The following is an 18,130-nucleotide window of genomic DNA, read 5'->3' as shown; positions in this document are numbered from 1 at the left end:
CACACACAGTACTGAGCCTCATTTTGACTTGTTTTAAGGACATTACATCAAAGTTGGATCAGCCTGTAGTGTTTTTTTCCACTTTAGTTTTGAGTGTAACTCCAAATCGAGACCTCCATGGGTTGCTAAATTTTATTTCCATTGATAATTTTTGTGTGATTTTGTTGTCAGCACATTCAACTATGTAATGAACAAAGTATTTAATAAGAATATTTCATTCATTCAGATCTAGGATGTCTTATTTTTGTGTTCCCTTTATTTTTTTGAGCAGTGTATTTTGTTGGAATCAAGACATATATACAATGTTTACACAGAGTATTAAGGAAGTTACGAATTGGAAAATTAGATGAAGTTAGTGTGGCAAGATTCCACACTATTCTGGTTTCCTGACAAATTGAGATGACTTTTGGTAATGACTCTGTATTATTTTCAAAATGCTTTGAGATCAATGTCTTCAGGTTCTGCTTTAAAATAACGCTCAAGTATTACTTTCAGACATCATCATCATCATCATCATTATAAACTTTTATTCATTAAACATGAAACTCAGTCAACTGAACATTTAAAAATGTATCACAAATATCATTGACTGGCTCTGATGGTTGATACGGGTTGCTGCCAGCATCCTAAGGTATCCACCAAGTACCTTCTTGAGATGTACGATCTTTCAGAGTAATGCAGTTTTTTGCAGTTCTGCTGGTGTTATTGCAGGAAGCTACAATTTCTTGATGTATTTTATACAATTCCTGAACATGGTACCAAGTGCCCCAATGACAATGGGTATCACTGTTCCATATTTCATTCATAATTGTGTAGTTTCGATGGCCAGGTTGCAATATTTCATGATTTTTTCCAGTTCCTTTTCTTCGATTCTGGCGTCTCCTGGTACAGCGATATCAATAAATTATATGCTTCGGTTTTTGACAATTGTGATATCTGGCATGTTGTGTTCCAAATGACAATCCATCTATATTTGAAAGTCCTACAAGATCTTCATTTTCTCATTTTTGACAACTTTTTCCACTTTATGTTCCCATGACTTTTCGGATACAGGTAAGTTGCATTTTTAATATAATGACCAGTGGATTAATTTAGCAACTCGGTCATGTCTAGCTTTGTAATCAGTTTGTGCGATTTTGCTGCACTCACATATTAAATGTGAAACAGTTTCAGCTTTTTCATTGTAAAGTTGGCAGTTGGATTGTCAGTGGATTTTTGTATCTCCGCTTTCATGGCATTAGTTTGTAGTGCTTGTTCTTGAGCAGCCACTATTAAACCTTCCGTTTCTTTCTTGATAGTTCCCATCTTAAGCTATGCCCATGTCAAGTTGCTATCACATTTTCCTTCAATGTTTTTCAAGTGCTGTCCATGCAAAGCAATGGTTTTCCATCTATATAATTTGTCATCGAGCTGTTTTACCTTATATTCTGCCTTTGTTTCTGTTGTTTTTATATGTTCTCAGTTTTCACAGCCTGCAGCAATTTTTTCCTGTACTTTGGTTCACATAATCATTCAAACTTCATTTTTCTTCTTCTACAGTTCGATGGATTTGCAATAGCCCTCTGCCCCCTCTTCTTTTGGCAGGTACAGCCTGTTGATGTCACTTTGTGGATGTAAAGCGTGGAACATAGTCAAAAGTTTACATGTTTTCTGGTCCGAGTTTTACAGTTCAGCCACAGTCCCCTGTATTAATAATGACTTTAATTATGTTTCTAGCACTCAGTTTTGATTTTAATATTTTGCAGATCCTCCTGATGTATCCCTTTTGCATTGACTCTTTGACTTTTCCATTCAACATGTTATCTGCTTCCAATATGCCTAGGTGTTTGTAACCATCATCCTTTGCTAATGCTTTCACTAAATGCTTTCACTATAAGCACAGCTGGTTGTCAGAGGCTTTTTTCACCTCCTCTCAGCTGATCGGAGGCTTTTTTTTTTACTACCGGTTCTGCCGGCTCCGTCGAACTGGTAATTATTTTTACTACCGGTTCGGCTGAACTGGGCGGAACCGGTAGAATACCACCTCTGATCCATGTCTAGTAGATAGTTTATCTTGCCATGTTGGCTTGAGATTTGGTATCCCAGTTTTGTGTTTCATAGGATTGTTGTCAGTGGAATTAATGTGATGTTGAACAGTAGTGGTGAACTCCTATTATAGGTACAGTTGAATCCTCTTTAGAAATTTATATTCATCTCTCATTCTCTTGAGTCTTTTCTCCTGAACAGGGCTTGAAAATTACAAGGGCTGGACTTCCAAAAGATAGGATATTTTTTGCATTTCTTGTTTCTGCCTCTTATTCATCCATTCTCCTTGCTGTTTTCTATTCAACTGTCTTCCATATGGGTAGCTGTTATTGTAGAGCTGTCTCTGATAATTTTTCTTTTGATAATTCCTCCTTTATTGTTATCAGCTAAAGTATGGCCATTTGCTGCTCTAACGCTTTGACTTTTTTCAAAGATTGCTACAGTTTTATACTTGCTGCAAATATGCTTGGTTGAGGAAAACAAACCTGCCACAAATATTGTGGGCTACAATTGCAGACTTCCATCATTCATCTTCACTTTGGCTTCTTTGGGCACCAGCAGTGAAATGACTTTTATCCTCTTCACTTTTTGGGCACTTAGGTTAGCCATAAACAAATTCTTGATTTAAAGATAATTTCTTATTTTTTTCTTCCAGATTTTCACTAAATTGATCAACGGATAGTAATTTGTAATTAATTCAATTGATTTCTACAGATGTGGTGAGGCATGCAATCACCAAATTGTATAACTTATTTGAGGTAAGCAAAAGAGCATGGGATTATATGTGTATAAGGATATAGATGTATTCCTTATTTCTGACTCCTTGATGAAACTAAGGACAAAATCTGTCCCAGAATATGTTTCCCCTCCTTTTTTCCCTGAAAAGGGATAGTTTCATTAATGCAACTTGTTTTCAGCTATGTATTCACTGGCTACTGGTGCTGTTAAGTATAGAGGAAGAACATTTTAGAACCTATAAAGATTTAATACCACTTGGAAGAACTGTAGTTGGATAAATTTTGTTGTTAGTGGAGTAAAGCAGTCAAGTGAAACATAGAAGCAGTTGGGAAGCAGTTGAGATCTTTCCTAACAATTGCTTCTGAGTTCCTTGGCTATTCCTTGTTTGGGACAACTAATTGGTATGTATCACATAATCTGACTTCTGCTTCCTAAATGAACATACTGACTTCCATGATGGACATTCCTGTACTCCCGTGTTATGCTAGTGTTAAAATTTGACCGCTCATTGATGGATTTTGTACATGCAGTGCAGGTGGGCACTAGTTAGCAAAAATTGGGACTTATTCTAGTTATCTGTATTCTACTCAGCCCACTTTGTAGTGCCCATTTAACTGATAGCTTCCTCTGAAACACACTGCTCTTTGAATGTCATTTTGGAACTGATTATTCACTGTGTAATGTAGACATTGCATTTTGCTTTTAAAGAACTGATTTTATATTTACAATTATGTTTTCATTTTGCATTTTACATTGCTTTGTTTGATTTCCTTAGCCTGCAAGTCTCCAGGGTAGGGGAAAGCAGACTTCAAGCTTGTATGTTATGCTTTGATTTAGACAAGAAAACTCAAGCTGTACTCACTCTCTCTTCCAAAGTGCATAGGATTAAAAATAAAGCACTCTAAATCTTGGAGGTGGGTTTTGTGCTTGAGAGTTGAACAGAAGTAATAAAACCTAAACACAGAAACCTGCTTTTAATCTCATCTGCACCAAAACAGGTTTCTTTCATTTTAGCTGTTTTAAAGTGAAGACGAATCATTTTACTGTTGCTGCTGTTAATTCATTCTTGTTGATCTGTTGCAAATCAGAGACCTGGTTGATTCCAGTCTATCTCCTGTAACCCCTGCTCTAAAAGATAAAGACTGCCTTTAGCAAAAAGAACCTTGCTGTTCATCATTCTGAACAAGTGCAGGAAAATAGAGTATAAATAACATTTTAAAATGTATCTTTATGAATTCAAACAGTTTAAAGAAAGAAACAAGAGTTACTTGGTTCTATTTATAATGCATTACTTTTAGCAACACCGTGTGGGAAATTAAATAGAATACAAAGTCAAATATAATTAGAATATACCCAATTTCATGAGTCTTTGCTAGTGGGATGCAAGGAAAGTTGTAAGTTGCTTGAATAAATCTTCCCCATCTGCACAACCTCTATAGTCCCTCCCTGACCTGCACAACACCTTTTATGTAGCCTTCCCAAGCTGTGCTGCATGTTTTTGCATCCTCCCCATCAGCCAAACCAGAAACATTTAAGAATTAATTATATGTGTAGAAAAGGGCCCAGTACAACGTGTGTGCTTAAAAGCATTCTATTCTCGGTTTAGGATTCTGTTGGACTAGTTCTTCATCCTGTTAAAATTTGTTGCTGTTTATAACATTTAGATTCTTCATTTGGTTGAATGCTATTTTATGTATGATTAATTTCCTGCATCCTTTGTGTAGATCAGAGGTGTCAAACTTGCATTGTCACAGGATTGTCATGTGACGTATCGTGACTTCCCCCCCCTTCACTAAACTGGCCGTGGCCAGCTCATGATGCATCCGGCCTGCGGGCCATGAGTTTAACAGCCCTAATGTAGATTGAATCCTATATTGAAATTAATCGGAAATAATACTGTTATATCTAGGAGGGTTGTTGTTCCATCTCCATATTTCAGAGTTGAAAAAATGGGCTGTTGGCTTTGTCTACGTGTAACAGTGGACAAACTCTAAAAGGTTAGAAATGGAAGAATATTTGTACTGAATTTTCTGGGTTGAAGGATACGAGGGAAGAAAATATTGCCATATGGTTTCTCCGTCCAATGGTCATTGAAGGTTTGAAAATAAGATGCAATTCTCTTTTACAGTTTATGAAAGGTCAGGCTTTTAGGTAATGAATTTGGCATCTTGTGAAACAGATTTGAAATAAAGGCTCTATAGGCTAATACAAATTTCTAGTAAGTGAAGTCTCCTTTTGTGTCCAGTGCTCCATGTAACTCCTTGTCATGAATAGTGAAATAGTTGCTATTGCCTTTTAGATTTTCTTTCCTGTCTAGCTTATATAGTTGATCAGGTTTAATCCCCATTATTTCAGTCACCCTACTCTACCCCAAATTAAGGGATTGCAGGGTTGTAAAAAGGAAGTTTTATGAGTTGTACGCAAAATGTTTATAAATTCAACATAGCTGTTGTAATCTTATCAAACATACAGGGGGATGTACGTTGGTACTCAACTGCTTTGAAACTCATCAAATTTGGTACTCAGTGCATTTTGATATTAAACTTTTGTCCTTGTACCCATAATTTGTTTGGTATTCAATGCACAAGCTAAAACTTGTCAATGTTGGATGCCTGGTGATATTCCATATGGAAAAATATGTTTGATACTCACTGCTTTTGGTACTTATCGTGCCTCCTGGAACCAGTTAAAGATGAATACCAAGGTACCACTGTATTTAGTATTGATAAAAGTAATATTTCTTCTGCCGACCATGTCCTTTTTGAGCACGTGTGCAATATCACAATACACAAAGAAAGAGCAGAGCTTGCATTGCAAAGCCAGGACCTTTTGCCTCCTGCTGTTGCAATGTTGTATTGCCTCTGACATATTTAGCATTCAATATAAACTGAAAGTGCTCTCTGATATTTTGAGAACATGTGTGAAGTATTTTTCATTTTGGCAATTAAGTTGCACAAATGTGCTTAAAATTAACACACGTGCAGGGGAACATCTTTAGCTCCTGAAGTTTCTAGTTTGCACATGCATGACAAGCTGCTAAGATATAGGACTTATTATTTATTGATCTGCTCTTTTTCATTGCCATTCTGTGCATTAAAATCTATTGCTATCTAGTAAAGAATTTGCATTTCTGATAAGGCAACTTTCACGTTTTGTATTCAATGCAGCAAGTGTGAGAAGAATTCAACTCTTCTTTCTCCATTGAGCTGCTCCGAGCATCCAGAGAGCAGGAGGTGCTTAGTCTCTGCTCGGATAGGCTGGGCTTAACTAGTAGGATGTTGTTGCTCCTCCCTGGCTCCTCCCCAGCGTCCCCCAGTTTTAGCTCAGCCTTTGATTCGATAGGCAGATTTCCTTGGTCACAGCAGGAACAAATTGAGGTGAATAGATTCTTCATACACAGATTGGCTTTTCAAAAAATTTTCTCCAAATTTCCTCAGCAGATCCGACTGCAATTAGAGAGAAGCAGTCGGGACGATCGCAGATTGCCACCAGCGTTCCGGCCGCATTTGTGCCCATAAGGGCAGAGGCTTAGATCCCTGCCACTCTAATTTGGAAATCGTGCCTTTTTCAATGTATGAAGCTTCCCTTTCCTTCGATCCACTTTCCCTGTGCCTCCCCCCTTGCCATTGCCTTTCCAAGCTTTCGTGCTGTTTAACAAAGAGTGCGCTTTCTCTCAAACCTCGCCAGCGGCGATTCCTCCCCAAAGAGAACGCAGGGGAGGGGGCGTTGGAGTCCTGATTCTCCCCTATCCGTCACTCATCACAGGGTAGCCGTTTAGTAATTAGTTGGGCGGCAAGGTATTGCTGTGTTAGGCGCCAAAAATACGTCTGCGCCACTTTAATCCGGGGACTGTCCGCCATTTTAAGCGCATACTTCCCAGGCCACAGGGCCTGTACCATGTTGCATCATGGGGTCTTTGCTGGTGTTTTTCCCAGCCTACTGTTGAGAGGCTTTGTTCCCCTCAAAATTCTAAACAAAGAGACCAGAGGAAAGAACAATCCCTTTAGCTCCGGTTTGGGAGATTAACTCATTGGTATTTGTTGGCTGCCCTCACAGTTCAAACAAGTAATATATATATAAACAAACACAGCACCATCAGCCAGTGCCTGAGGCCTGTGGGGACGGCTGTTGAGGGCCTATTATTTGTAGTGAATTGCCCTATCTTTTAGCATTCTCAAAATTTGGCTTATTTGATCTTCTCAATATATTGAGGCATTAAGTACTTTTATTCAATCTATTATATAGATAATATATACACAACAACAACAACAACAATAATAATATAAATGCCTTAATTCTAGATATTGCATATCAAAAAAATGGGGAATGAGTATCGATTGGGTTCCTTGTCCCGACTGTGGTACAGGAACCCGGACGTGCCAACCATCCATATATATATATCTATATAGTTATATAGATAGATCTATACAGAGTCATATTTATATCTATATTTATAAAGTCACCTCATATCTCTGAGGTACTTTAGAATGATTGCAATGGCAAGCAGAGGTGGAGCCAAGGCACGGACCCAAGACAAGTCTAAAAGAGCTAAGGGTCCTTCAAAGGCCACAGAGAAGGATGCCACCCGACACCAAAAAGCATTGGAAAAGCAAATTGAAAGGCACACAAGGGAGGCTGAGAGGATTTCCCAGTCTCCCACTCCAACTCCACAAGATCAGATTCAATGCACCCCTATACCCTTAGACTTGTCCTTGCCATCTCGACCACCTGGTACCATAACATCAAGTGCACAGACTTTGAGACGAGCCCCTGAAGCAACCCTTCATGCCAACGGCGGCTGGTTTACAACAGGAGGAGTTCCTTCCAGATGAGGTCCCAGAAACAAGGCATGGATGGAGTTGGCGATCCGCAGAGGAATCGCAGCGGGGGTGCAACAATCCCTCATGGCCAGACAAATCCCAGTGTCAGAATGCGACTCACAGTCAGTAAGATCTCTATGCAGAACTGACCTAAATTATCCTCAAGTACCTCCCCAAGGGGAGCTTTCCTTGATTTCCCATATACATTCACAAGATGTTCAGGAGGAGGGAGAAGGAGAGGATTAAATGAACCAAGTAGACGCAGTCTCACTTCAAGATAGTGAAGCCCCCCTGGAGGTGGAGCCCCCAGAAAGAGGCATGTCAGATGAGGAGGACATCAAGCCTGACCAACCTACTTTTACGGGCCTATTTCGCCCACAACTTTTCAAATCTTTCCTATTTAAGGCCAAAACCACAGCTCGCCTTGACAAGTCTCCCTCTGCCCAACAACAAGAATCTCAAGAGCAGTCGGAAGATCTAATTTTCTCTCAACCCATTAACAAGGTCGAAGTTATTCCGGTTCCACAAATGTTTTCAGATCTGATCCAGAACCAGTGGACCTCAGCAGCAATGTACGCACCCCCCCACCACGAGCTTTGATAAAAAAATCTTTAATTTAGCTTCAGACTTTTCCGATTCCCTGAGTACCCCTGAAGTAGATGAGCCTGTAGTGGCTTTGGCATCCTCCTCCATTATTCCCACTGAGGCGGAGGATGCTCTTAAACCGGAGGAGAAGAAAGCCAAGATCGCTCTCAGGAAGGCATATCAATCTGATGTGTGGGACATAAGGGTGGCAACAGCCGCATCCTTCTTTACTATGACCTCCCTCAGATGGCTCCATCACTTGAGGGACACCATACCAAATTCTAACATTAGGGCGCATCAGGACATTGCCAAAATAATTGCAGCTGCAGAGTTCTCTGCGGATGCTACATTTAATTCGGTCAAATTTTCAGCTCGAGCCATGGCATCGCAGATTACAGCCCAACAATTACTTTGGCTTAGACATTGGCAAGCTGACTCCAAACACAAATGGGAAGCTTGCTTCTTCCCCAATTTCAGGTGATAAATTGTTTGGCGCTGCCTTAGATCCGCTGTTAATTGAGACCAGAAGCAAGAAGAAGATTCTCCCCTCCCTCTTCTGTCGTTCAGACACCAGGACTTAGGCTTTTAGGAGAGGCTCCTTTCGTCCCTATTATCAAAGTCCATTCTCCACTAGATTCCAGAGGGTACCAGGGTATAGGGGCGCCCAACAGTGCGATAGACCGGAATTCACTGACAGACCTTGTAGGGGAGGACAGGGGAGGAGACCTTTTAGAGGAACAGGAAACAGTGGTTTCCATCGCCCAAGATAATTCCAGGGAACTTTCTCCCATTGGGGGACAATTAAGATTTTTTGCAGACTGTTGGGACTCCTACATCGGATTCCTGGGTTCGCGACACCATCAGATTTGGCCTGGCTCTAGAATTTCACTCCACAACCCCGAACTTTTTTATGCAATGTCCTCTTTTCAGGGACCCAATTAAAAGGAGCCTGATGGGGACAGCGATCAATCACTTACTGGAAATTAAGGCCATCCAACCGGTAGCCTGGGATCAGCAAGGCCAGGGATTCTACTCTCTTCTTTTTGTAGTCCCTAAGAGTTCGGGGGGATGGAGGGCAATACTAGATTTAAAACGACTCAACCGTACTCTAGTCTATCGCAAATTTAAAATGAGTACGTTGCAATCCATCCTGCTTGGCATAAGGGAGGGAGATTTTTTTTATCTTCCATCAATCTGACAGCGGCCTACTTACACATACCAATTAGACCTTTTCCAAATTTCTTAGATTCTGCTATAACAATCAACATTTTGAATACGTCGCCCTGCCCTTTGGGTTGTCATCTGCCCCAAGGACCTTTACAAAGTTTCTGGCAGCCCTGTCTGCCCACCTTCGGGGCATTTCTGTCAGACTCCAGTGCTACTTGGATGACATTTTGATATTATCTTCCTCACCCAGACGGGCAGAATTGGATACGCAAATTACATTGCGAACCCTTCAACAACACGGTTTCTCCATTAATTGGGCAAGGAGCCATTTGTCCCCCTCAACTCACTTATCTCACCTAGGTTCGATAATAGACGCTGTTCAGGGACGAGTGTTTCTATCCCCTGAGAGGCAGGAGAGCATCCAGAACTTAGCTCAAACTATCAGAACCCTAAAACAGATTCCTCTGGCTGATTTGTCAAAATTACTGGGAAAAATGATTTCCTGTATTTCTATTATTCCTTGGGCCCGGTTCCATGCTAGATCACTCCAATGGTTTTTGCTTCCCTACCAAAGATCAGGGCGAAGCAACTCCAAGATCCGAGTATTTGTTCCAACCAAAGTCCTACTCTATCTACACTGGTGGATTGTTCCGACCATCAACAAAGGTTGTCTGCTGAAGGAGCCCCACAGACTCACCATCACCACAGATGCCAGCCTGTTTGGACGGGGAGCACACTTCCAGTCCCTCTTGATGCAAGGACGTTGGTCAGCAGCAGAACGATTGAACAGCATAAATTGGTTGGAGCTCAGGGCCTTTCGTAGTTTGCTTCCTCATATTCAAATGAGAAACATCCTCATACTTAACAGACAACGTTACAACTAAAGCACACATCAACAGACAAGGGGGTACACACTCAAAACAACTCATGGGGGAAGCAGAGAGACTGTGCTCCTATAACAGGAATCTGTAGAGCAGCGACATGGGTCTCCCCATCACCTTTCATTCGACATTACAAAATTGATGTATTTGCTTCTGCTGAGGCTTCCTTTGGAGGGTGTTACAGTGAGTCCAATCGGACAGCGAGGAGGCTCCAACCCAGACGGAGACCCTCACGTAGGACAAGCCAAGCTTTGGTATGTCCCATTCTCTGTATGCTCAGAGCAGCTCAATGGAGAAAGGGTGTTGGTACTTACCTCATATGCCCGTTCTCAGTGAGCTGCAACGAGCATCCAGTCCCACCCAATGTCTGTCTGGTGGGGTCCTGTTCCTGCCAACGATAAATGTAGATATACGCAACAAACAAAGAAAAACATGACGATAGAGAGGGCGGGGGTTGCATCACCTCGTCTTTGCCAAAACTGGGGGATGCTAGGGAGGAGCCAGGGAGGAGCAACAGCATCCTACTAATTAAGCCCAGCCTATCCGAGCAGAGACTAAGCACCTCCCGCTCTCTGGATGCTCATCGCAACTCACTGAGAACGGGCGTATCAGGTAAGTACCAACGCCCTTTTTCTTGGTGGGCAGAGCAGCCATAAATTGCAAGGTGATCCTTACTTCCTTTCCAGCTGGGGAAAAATGCTGCAGTGGGACTGTATAAGGTTGAGGTGCTCAGAAATCCTTAGTTTGGCTACTCCGCAGGAAAACTTACAAACTTTTGTTACTGTTTTCAACTTCAAATTTATTCCTGACTTTGCATGATAGTGCAACAGAAGGTTGGTAGAAAAAAAAAAGGACAGCATCCTAATGACCCCAAATTGTAATTTGGCTTATCAAAGTAATGGCAAACCACTCCTGTAATTTATCAAGGAAACTACAAATACGTAGTCACAAAAGTTGAGGCTAATTTGAGGGACGTTGTATCTTTAAAAAAACAAAAACAAAAAGCAGTGGCTGATCATCTCATTTTACAACAATATATTTGGCAGTAAAAGGGGGTTTTCTTCCATTGTGCCTTTTGTGAGCTATTTTATGTGGGAAGTTTCAGGCAGAGCTGCTTAACATTTTCCCCATTGGTTTTCTTTGCAATTCCTTTCTGCGCCCAACTTTTCCTCTTGGTTCTATGCTCCAATTCCTCAGCCAAATATAAAATGGTCACAGCGATAAGACTTCTTTTCCCTATAGTATTGGAAGTTCTGAATTCTTAAAGGAGTAATGAATAACTTAAAGGGACTGTGTCCCAACTGTTTTTAATAGTTTAAATCAGGCAAAGTATTCTAGGTCAGTCTTGTGAATATAGGTAGTCCTTGCTTAGCAACTGCCTCATATAGTGGCTGCACTTTTCAACCAATCCTCTTATTTATGACCTTTACAGATGTGCAAAGCTAAAGGTGATACCACAGTTGCCATTTCACTTGGCGACTGCTTTAACAACCAAGTTGCTGGTCCCAATTGTGGTCACTAAATGAGGATTACCTGTACTACTGTTTATGAACCTGTTTTCACCTGCTTCCTTTTCTTTTGATCCAGCAAAAAATCTCACATTCCTGAAAGTATTGTTATATAATTTAATAGATATAGATATTTATATTTGCAATTTATTATACAAAAAAATAAATTGATCCATTTCTTCAAAGTGTTGATTTTTTTTTTAAATATAGGTAGTCCTTGCTTACCAACCACACATTTCAGCAACTTTTTGAAGTCCCCTAAAGCCATATTAGGACTCCAGGAACACTTCAGCTCCCTAGACGTGCCTATCTCCCCTTTCCCATGTCTGCCCTTTCGGCTGCCTTGCTCATCCTTGTGGCATGGCTAGGGCTGCATTCCTCTGTTGCTTGACATGGCCCTAGAAGACTCAGCAACCATCAGCAAGGATTCCTTTGCCCAGCTACTTTCTCTACTAGTTCCCTGCCCCGCCTTTGGTGCCCAGCACCTCCCTTCCATTGCTCTCTCCTTTTCAGACTCAGTTTCTTAGGCAAAGCAAGGGTCTGTGAAGAGAGCACGGTTTTATTCCCTTTGGAAGGTGCTGAGTATAAAACATTGATGGGAGGTGGAACTGGGAGAGAAGGCAGTTGGGGCAAATGAATGCTTGCTGGTAGTTGCTGAAACTTCTTAGGCATGGCAAGCAAATGCAAAACCATGCATCCTAGGGTTGCTTGCCGCAGTGCAAGGCAGGGTGCACGGTGGGCAGAAGGGAAGAGATGATGGAGGAGATAGGCAGGTGGGGGGAGTTAGGCACTAACGTAATAACTGAAGATGCCACAACAGGAAGAGCCAGGATTGCTGCCATAAGTTGCTGCAGTCATGTAACACCTTGTGTTACGACTGTACCAACTTAAGATGGAAATTCCAGTCCCAATTGTAGTAATGAACCAAGGACTACCTATAGCTGACAGGGAAAATGACAGTCTATTGACATTGGCTGACAGCAGTTGTGGTTTTCTTCTTGCAGGAATGTGTCTGTGATTTCTGCCATTGTGCCATGTAATATATGCAATAGCAATAGCACTTAGACTTATATACCACTTTATAGTGCTTTACAGCCCTCCCTAAGCAGTTTAAAGAGTCAGCATATTGCCCCCAACAATCTGGGTCCTCATTTTACCCACCTTGGAAGGCTGGAAGGCTGAGTCAACCTTGAGCCTGGTGGGATTCGATCTGCCCAATTGCAGTAGGAGTAGGTTGCAGTACAGCACTCTAACCATTGCGCCACCGAGGCTTCTTGATAATCCTTGGTTAATGATGGTCAGTGGAACTGGAAACTCCATCATTAAGCCATACAATCATAAGCATGATATCACATGACTGTAGTGACTTAGTTATGGTCATAAGGTGCAGTGACACATCATTGCCATTTGTGATCTGCCTACTTTCCCATTAACTTAGCTTGTTGGAAGCCAACAGTGAAGGTTGCAAATGATGATCATATGACCGAGGGATGCTGTGATTGCCATAATTGCAAACCACTTGCTAATTGCTAATCATGTGACCATGGGCATGCTGCGATGGCTGCTACTTTTAAGGGCTGGGCATAAGTGTCCCCGTTTAGTACTGTCATACTTTGAAGAATTGCTAATAATCATTAACCAAGGGCTACTTGTAATATACCAGCGGTCAGTTGAATAAGTATTCAGTATTGTTTTTCTATTTTATTTATTTTATAAGATTTTGAAGTTGTATTACTGTTTTATTTGATAATATACATTGACAGTTTGTGGTGTATTTGTTTCTTGCCAACTCAATTCCAGTGAAAACTGATGAGTTTGAGTCATGGTCATACTTCCCTCTTTTATTATTGCATTGCACTGCAGCATTCGGGAATCCCTACTGCAGAGGCTGCCTGAAATGCCCATTGGGGCATTATCAGTTTCTCCATAAAATAAGGCAGGATTGTTCAGAAAAGGTTGTGTCAAAAGATGGGTTAAGTGAATACAATTTCCTGTTTTCTTTTTTAATGCTCCATTAGTGTGTACAATATAGACAAATAGGATTAGGAATTCTGCAGCATCCGTTTAATTTCAACTCTCATTTTTAATACACCAATTTTTATCTCTTGTTACAGAAATGTGAAAAAACAATGTCAGTACAGGTAGTTCTGGACTTACAACAGTTCACTTAGTAACCATTCAAAGTTAAACGGCACTGAAAAGAGTGACTTATGACCATTTTTCGCACTTACGATCGTTGAAGTATCCACAGTCGTGATCAAAAATTGGATGCTTAGCAACTGACTCATATGTATGATGGTTGCAGGGTCCCAGTGTCATGTGTTCACTTTTTATGATCTCTTGACAAGCAAAGTCAATGGGGAAGCCAAATTCACTTAACCATGTTACTAATTTAACAATTGCAATGATTTACTTAACAACTGTGGCACAAAAGTTTGTAAAATGAGGCAAAATTCACTTAACATTTTTTTCACTTAGCAACAAAAATATTGGGCTCAATTGTGGTTGTGAGGGCTACCTATAGTTGTTCCTTCTATAAAAATGTCCTCTAGTTTCTGTCTAGGTTATGCTGGTTGTTGTTTTTTTTAAATGGGAGAATTTTAAAAGGAGGTCTGCAAGGAAAATGCTAAATCCAAGGTGGATTGTTTTGTGAATTCTTGCTGTTGTATTGTTGGCTCTCCATTCTTACTTGAAATTTTGGGAGGTGTCTAATCTCCTGTCCACTTCTAGGAATGTATGGGAGAGGAAACAGATTTGCAGGATTCTAGCCCAGGATGCCTAAAAAGCAAGTTTCTCACAAAACTTTGTATTTGGATAATTGGATAACTTGTATTTGGATAACTTGGTAAAGCATAATTCATTCAAGGTTGGTTGGTTTGGTGGCTGACCTTCTCTGTTTCTCTTTTGTAATTGGCCCAGAATACAACTTTTCATCACTATATAAACTCAGGTGCTTAAAAAATAAGATTCTTTTGCATCTTAAAAGATGTTTGTCCAAGAGGATCTAGTTCTTTCTTGAAAGCCATAGGTGGTGGCCCTTTAGCGTGGGCTTGCATCGCCCCTGGATTTCCCTCCAACATTCTTCTATGATTGCTATTCAGTTGCTTTCTGTGCTGAAAAGAATCTGAATTTCCTGGCAGCAGCAGGTTTTTTCTTAGACTGCCATTTTATCACATGCTTTAATCACCACATCCAAGCTTACAACGAGTGAGCTGGAAACAGCTGCCCCCACCCCCAATCTGACCTCTTGGGATATATACTAGCTACCTCTGAGCTTGCTACGGTCAGTTGATCTGCTTTATTCCCTGGCAGTTGTTCTGACCTCAGCTAGCTTTATTTGCCTGCATCCCCTCTCCCTTTGCTAATGCCCAGCTTGGGAGTCAAAAGCAGCTCAGGAGTGCATGTGCATACACACGTGTATAACAATTACCTGCCCATTTCCTGATATACGTTCTGTCAAGATGAAAGTGGTTTTGTGTATTGATCATAAAACTTGGATGAGCACCATGATTCCATCATTATCCTTAATTCTGCAACAGTTTTAGGTTTAGTTTCAAACATTTTTTAAAAAACTTATAAGTGCTTTAAAAATAGAAGCAGCAAAACAACCTTTAAAACACAAGGGAAGGACAATAATGAGATGGAGACAATGTGAGGCCTACTATTGTATTCACCATAAACAGCAAATGTGGGAATAAACTGTCCTTACCCCGTGAGAAGAAAAAAATATTGTTGAATGCTTCTTTAATGTACATTTGTGCACATCCCAAGTGCATTAACAGTTAAACTTTCAGCTCATAGCTTAAACTCATCAGACCACGAAAAGCCTCCATTAGTTACTCATGCTCCATTGCTCAAGTAGAATATCACGCTGGAATGTTTTATTTTTTTCTCTTGCTTCAACTTCAGTGATGTGTTTTAGGATGTAGATCCCAAGTTCTTATTTTTCCTTCCTGAAAAAAGCAGCCTTGTTCCGGAACAGGAAATAAGTTTTTTGGTTCAATGGAACACTTTTATAGTTATTTCCTCTACAAAATGCTATGCTAGCACAATAGCATTGTAATAATTGGTGTATGCTTATAATAGATGTGCAAATGAGCAGCTTCACAAAAACATCCCTTTATCCTTGATTTCCTTAGCCCAGTGTCCTCCAGATATTATGTTCTTTTGTTAACCCATCCAGCATAAATATTAGGATTATAGTAATTATAATTGAAAGCACTCGATTTGGTATAGAGGCTAAGGTATCAGCAGGGGTGGGATTCAAATTTTTTAACAACCGGTTCTGTGGGCGTGGCTAAGTGAGTGTGGCCATGTGACTGGCGGGCATGGGTTTGTTTTTTTTACAGCAACCCCCCCTTTTTGGACCTTCTGGTCCTCAGGGAAGCTTCCTGGGGAGGGGCATTTTTGCTTTCAGAAAGGTTCCCTGAGGCTCAGGAAGGCAAAAAATGGAGCCGGGAGGGTGCTGTGCCCCCCCTCCATTTTTTTTGCCTTCCTGGGCCTCAGGGAAGCCTCCTGGCTCCAGTAAGTGAGGGGAATACTGGCACAGCTGATCATAGGAACAGCTGATCGTCGGGAGGGGAAAAAAAGAAATACCTTAAGGAGTGACTGGGCAGGAAAGAAAGCAGTCAGTGATGTCGGGCATTCATGCAATGTTGCACATGCGTGATAAGGACTGACTGGGAGGGGAGGGGCAGGTGGAGAGGGGCAGGGCCAGCCAGGGGCACAATTTGTCGGTTTTCCAAACTGTGCAGAATCATAACCGGTCCAAACTGGTAGAATCCCACCCCTGGGTATCAGGCTAGAAACTGGGAGGCCATGAGTTCCAATCCTGCCTTAGGCCCAAGGCCAGCTACTCACATTCTCACAGCTCAAGGAAAGAGGCAATGGCAGATTACTTTTGCCATAAAAACTGCAGGGAGTTATCCAAACAGGTTGGGAGTAGTCCATGTAATAGAGCTGAATGTAGCCCCACATCAGGAATCATAATATTCTGTATATTCCTGCCATTGGCAACCAGTAATATATTTTTGGGAAATATCTATGGAACAATGTGACATTTTGCAGATGAAAAGTTAGATATATAGCTCCTATTTTGAGTTGCAAATGCTTGCTTATCATGATTGATAGGCATAAGTTTGAAAGATTCTCACAGTGCAGTTTCAGTTTCATTCTCTTCTTCTGAGTGGAATATATAAATATTAAGACAAAGATACACTTTTTAAGCTGTTTGATGTAACAAAAATAAAAAGTTATACATAGGACAAGCAGTATGAAATGGGAGTAGGTGAATATAGAAGTATAACTTTAAAATGATGTAGATTTACATTTGAAATAATTATCTTTTAAAATTTCTGCTTGAATGTGAAACGAAGAAGGCTGGAGAATGATCAGTATGCATGGAGAGATAATCCATGTATCACATATATGGAAACATAATATACTTTCTTGAATTAATATTTTTCAGAGGGAAAAAACAGCAAATTAATTCAATTTACCGATTAAAGGAGAATATTGTAGCTTATGGTTGAAATGAGGCGTCCTTGGTGCTCTCTGAGTTTGACTGTTTCATTGCAGACATTTCATTACCCAAACTAGGTAACATTATTATCACTAATACTAATGATGTTACTTAGTTTGAATGATGAAACATTTGCAAGAAAACAACTAAGCTCAGAGTGCATCAAAAAATTCAATTTACACAAATATATATATGTAGGTTTAGGTGTGTTCGGGTCTTTTCCCGTGTAAGATTAAGAGTATCTTGGCGACGTTTCGGCGAGGTCCCACTCGCCATCCTCAGGCTGGTGCTTTTGGCTTCGTGCCAGTGCAAGCAGTGTGTGATTGGAGCTGCCGTCTGTCTATAAATACTGGTGGTGGGGGCTGGTGTGCTGGGCTGGTTGGCTCTGCTGCTGCCTCTTGATTGGTTGATGGAGTTGATGTTGGTATAATGGGCTGTGTGATAGCCTCACAAGACGAACACTATACAGAAGCCTGATGATGGCAGATGAGATTCTGCTGAAACATTGCTACAACTTTAAAAGTACAACTATAATGATGTGGGAAAATACCCGAACAAAGCTGAATACCATACATGTAAATACCTGTGAAAACTTAAGAAAACATATACATATACGTATACGTATACGTATACGTATATGTATGTATAATGATGAGAATCTTATGGAAACCATTTGACCTATAAAATATGGAGAAACGTTGAAGTGCTGTGTGTCTCTGTTTTTTCTGTAGTTCAAACACAGGGTCTCCTGCTTAAGCATCTTCTTCTGGACTAGAAGATCGCCGTGATCTTTTCCTATTATTCTATGTTCTCCAGATGAGCTGTTCAGAGCATCCATTGATTGGGAGATGCTTCTGTCGCTCGTCTGATAGGCTGGGCTTTAAT

The 18,130-nt window shown here is 40.8% G+C and overlaps 1 protein-coding gene across 27 annotated transcripts in view; it reads left to right on the top strand.

Moving 5' to 3' along the window:
* The window catches only part of CXXC5 (CXXC finger protein 5), a 122,859-nt gene that overhangs the window by 19,659 nt on the left and 85,070 nt on the right, over positions 1–18,130 (top strand). For 7 of the 27 annotated variants that reach the window (XR_015748753.1, XR_015748756.1, XR_015748752.1 and 4 more), the window contains one exon: positions 2,681–2,783. The exons of the other annotated variants lie outside the window; for them this stretch is intronic. The gene's annotated coding sequence lies outside the window, so the exon portion shown is untranslated. The remainder of the gene's footprint in view (positions 1–2,680; positions 2,784–18,130) is intronic. 27 annotated transcript variants of the gene reach the window in all.

This window comes from Notechis scutatus, chromosome 3 (genome assembly GCF_049901735.1).
Source record: "Notechis scutatus isolate UNSWTSFEM ecotype Mainland chromosome 3, rNotScu1.2, whole genome shotgun sequence".
In the NCBI taxonomy this organism is placed as follows: domain Eukaryota; kingdom Metazoa; phylum Chordata; class Lepidosauria; order Squamata; family Elapidae; genus Notechis; species Notechis scutatus.
The sequence above is the reverse complement of the archived record's forward strand: the minus strand, read 5'-3'. Positions and strand labels throughout refer to the sequence as shown.